Genomic DNA, 4,519 nt, shown 5'->3' with positions numbered 1-4,519 from the left:
TTAAAACCTCACCATCTACAATATTCATCCATCTTGGAAATTTGAATTTAATGATGATATTGATGGAACTCAGATATGGAAGTGACTTTTCAAACCCGTATTTTTTTTTTTTTTTTTACCCTGCAGCAGATTTAGATGAGAATCACATCGAGCAATGCTATAGACTAGTGAATTACAAATGGGTGTTTCACAGAAATAGTTTCACAAGATACTTTGGGGAAAAAAGGAGAGAGTGGTGAGGAAGTCTGGAGTTTAAATTAGTACAGGAGAAACAACGTTAAGCAGGTGTTTATACTATAGGATTTTGTAGAGCCTATTACATATTATTGTTCATCATGAATCTCTATGAAGGGAACATGGCAAATCATTTTTCTCAGGACACCACTCATTTTACCATATGTTGTGATCCATGGAATACTTTTTGAAATAAATGCCATAGACAATAATGGGGTTCAGTCACCTTAGCAGTTTCATCATAATTTTTTTTCCCCTGGAAAAGGGCACTTGCCTTTCAGAGCTTTTGTGTTTACACTGAAAACTTACACTCAAAGGATACTTTAAATTGGAAATGTTGTTATTATCATTATCTGCATGAGAGATATTTGAAACCACATGCTTCCTAAAACAATTTAGAGTGGCTCACTAAGAATTAATAAGGCATAGTTTTGATGGCCTACTAGATATCAAGTAGTATAATAAGCACTAGGGACGCAACACTGAACAGCATAGAAGTGATCATCAGCTTCATGGGGTCTTCAGTTTAGTTACTAGATTATCACAGTTTACCTGCTGACCTCCAAAGCATTACAGTATAAAATGCCCCAAACTGAAATCATCATCTTTCCCGTCCCCTACTGCATACCCACTCCTTCCTGGGTGTTCTATATTTTAATAAATGACATCATGATCTATTGAGTTATTCTAGTCAGAAAGCTGAAGTCACCTTGACTTTTTCATCCTCCTCACTTCCCACTGTCAGTCAGTCATTAAATCTCATTAGTTCTAACTCCTAAGTATCTTTCAATTTCTGATCTGTTCTTCAATCATCACTGCCTCCACACTGGTACATCTTTATCGTCTATCTGGCATACTTCTGTAGTCTGTGGACTTGTTCGCTTCCCCTCCTTCCCATTCAGTCTCCTAATTCTAACCAAGGTTATATTCTGATATTATTTTTTGCGTGTGTGTAGCTAGTATGTAGTTATTCTACAATTTTCAGTTGAAACCTCACTTTCTCAGAGATGTAATACCTACCCAAACTTCACATTGCCTTAGTTCTTTCTATGTTACTTACACTCATGCATTACCTCAAATATATTTTTCTTGTAACAGTGATTATACTTCTCAAAAGTTGGTGAATGCCAGTCTGAGTCAAGTATAAGCTCATTGAGGACAGTTACCAGGTCTACCTTTGTCCACAACTGTAAAACCAGTACCTGGCTTAGCTACAGATATGTAGAAGTCTCTGGAAGTTATTTATTTATTCCATGACATTGCTTCTGCTGCTCCTACAGGATGGAATGTTCATATCCCTCTTTTCTATCTATACTTCCCCCCCCAAATTACCCAAATTATTCATTCTTCAAAATTCAGATCAAATGTACTTTCTGAGTGAGTGAACTGTTCCATTATTGCCAATGCCCCTAAGAATTAACCACCCCACGAATACTTTTTCCTCTGTTTAGCATCAGTAATAATATCTATCCCCCTCCAACACACACACACACACACACACACACACACACACACACAATGGTATCTTCTTTAAAGCAAATTCCTTGAAGAGCACCTTGTGTAAAGAGAACTTTCAATAAGAACTTATTGAACTGAATTAGGGTCTGTCGATTCTCACCTTATCTTATTATGCAGAAAGATTTTTCTCTGTGCTCCAGACACACATATCCTATGGTCTAATTTTTTTTTTTGAAGTTTTGAATTTTATTTATTTTTTTTACAGCAGGTGGTTATTAGTCGTCCATTTTATACACATCAGTGTATACATGTCCATCCCAATCTCCCAATTCATCATACCACCCCCCCAACGCAGCTTTCCCCCCTTGCTATCCATAAGTTTGTTCTCTACATCTCTGTCTCTGTTTCTACCCTGCAAACCAGTTCATCTGTACCATTTTTCTAGGTTCCACATATGTGCATTAATATACGATATTTGTTTTTCTCTTTCTGAAGTACTTAACTCTGTATGACAGTCTCTAGGTCCATCTACGTCTCAACAAATGACCCAATTTCGTTCCTTTTTATGGCTGAGTAATATTCCATTGTATATATGTACCACAACTTCTTTATCCATTCATCTGTCGATGGGCATTTAGGTTGCTTCCATGACCTGGCTATTCTAAATAGAGCTTCAGTGAACATTGGGGTGCATGTATCTTTTTGAATTATGGTTTTCTCTGAGTATATGCCCAGTAGTGGGGTTGCTGGATCATATGGTAATTCTATTTTTAGTTTTTTAAGGAACCTCTATACTGTTCTCCATAGTGGCTGTATCAATTTACATTCCCACCAAGGGTGCAAGAGGGTCCCTTTTCTCCACACCCTCCCCAGCATTTGTTGTTTGTAGATTTTCTGATGATGCCTATTCTAATTGGTGTGAGGTGATACCTCATTGTAGTTTTGATTTGCATTTCTCTAATAATTAGTGCTGTTGGGCAGCTTTTCATGTGCTTCTTGACCATCTGTATGTCTTCTTTGGAGAAATGTCTATTTAGGTCTTCTGCCCATTTTTGGATTGGGTTGTTTGTTTCTTTAATATTGAGCTGAATGAGCTGTTTATATATTTTGGAGATTAATCCTTTGTTGATTCGTTTGCAAATATTTTCTCCCATTCTGAGCGTTGTCTTTCTTCTTGTTCATGGTTTCCTTTGCTGTGCAAAAGCTTTGAAGTTTCATTAGGTCCCATTTGTTTATTTATTTTTTTATTTCCATTACTCTAGGAGGTGGATCAAAAAAGATCTTGCTGTGATTTATGTCAAAGAGTGTTCTTCCTATGTTTTCCTCTGGGGGTTTCATGGTGTCTGGTCTTACATTTAGGTCTCAAATCCATTTTGAGTTTATTTTTGTGTATGGTGTTAGGGAGTGTTCTAATTTCATTCTGTTACATGTAGCTGTCCAGTTTTCCCAGCACCACTTATTGAAGAGACTGTCTTTTCTCCATTGTATATCCTTGCCTCCTTTGTCATAGATTAGTTGAACAAAGGTGCATGGGTTTATATCTGGGCTTTCTATCTTGTGCCATTGATCTATATTTCTGTTTTTGTGCCAGTACCATATTGTCTTGATTACTGTACCTTTGTAGTATAGTCTGAAGTCAGGGAGTCTGATTCCTCCAGCTCTGCTTTTTTCCCTCAAGACTGCTTTGGCTATTCGGGGTCTTTTGTGTCTCCATACAAATTTTAAGATTTTTTGTTCTAGTTCTGTAAAAAAATGCCATTGATAATTTGATAGGGATTGCATTGAGTCTGTAGATTGCTTTGTGTAGTAGAGTCATTTTCACAATATTGATCCTTCCAATCCAATAACATGGTGTATCTCTCCATCTGTTTGTATTATTTTTAGTTTCTTTCATCAGTGTCTTATAGTTTTCTGCCTAGGTAGGTTTACTGTCTCCCTGGGTAGGTTTATTCCTAGGTATTTTATTCTTTTTGTTGCAGTGGTAACTGGGAGCGTTTCCTTAATTTCTCTTTCAGACGTTTCATCATTAGTGTATAGGAATGCAAGAGATTTCTGTGCATTAATTTTGTATCCTGCAACTTTACCAAATTCATTGATTAGCTCTAGTAGTTTTCTGGTGGCATCTTTAGGATTCTCTATGTATAGTATCATGTCATCTGCAAACAGTGACAGTTTTATTTCTTCTTTTCTGATTTGGATTCCTTTTATTTCTTTTTCTTCTCTGATTGCCATGGCTAGGAGTTCTAAAACTGTGTTGAATAATAGTGGTGAGAGTGGAAATCCTTGTCTTTTTCCTCATCTTAGAGGAAATGCTTTCAGTTTTTCACCATTGAGAATGATGTTTGCTGAGGGTTTGTTGTATATGGCCTTTATTATGTTGAAGTAGGTTCCCTCTATGCCCACTTTCTGGAGAGGGTTTATCAAAAATGGGTGTTGAATTTTGTCAAAAGCTTTTTCTCCGTTTATTGAGATGATCATATGGTTTTTATTCTTCAGTTTGTTAATATGGTGTATCACCTTGATTGATTTGCGTATACTGAAGAATCCTTGCATCCCTGGGATGAATCCCACTTGATCATGGTGTATGATCCTTTTAATGTGTTGTTGGATTCTGTTTGCTAGTATTTTGTTCAGGATTTTTGCATCTATGTTCATCAGTGATATTGGTCTGTAATTTTCTTTTTTTGTCATATCTTTGTCTGGTTTTGGTATCAGTGTGATGGTGGCCTCATAGAATGAGTTTGGGAGTGTTCCTTCCTCTGCAACTTTTTGGAAGAGTTTGAGAAGGATGGGTGTTAGCTCTTCTCTAAATGTTTGATAGAATTCA

Source organism: Eschrichtius robustus, chromosome 6, assembly GCF_028021215.1.
Source record: "Eschrichtius robustus isolate mEscRob2 chromosome 6, mEscRob2.pri, whole genome shotgun sequence".
Lineage (NCBI taxonomy): Eukaryota > Metazoa > Chordata > Mammalia > Artiodactyla > Eschrichtiidae > Eschrichtius > Eschrichtius robustus.
This window is presented reverse-complemented; position numbering follows the sequence as displayed.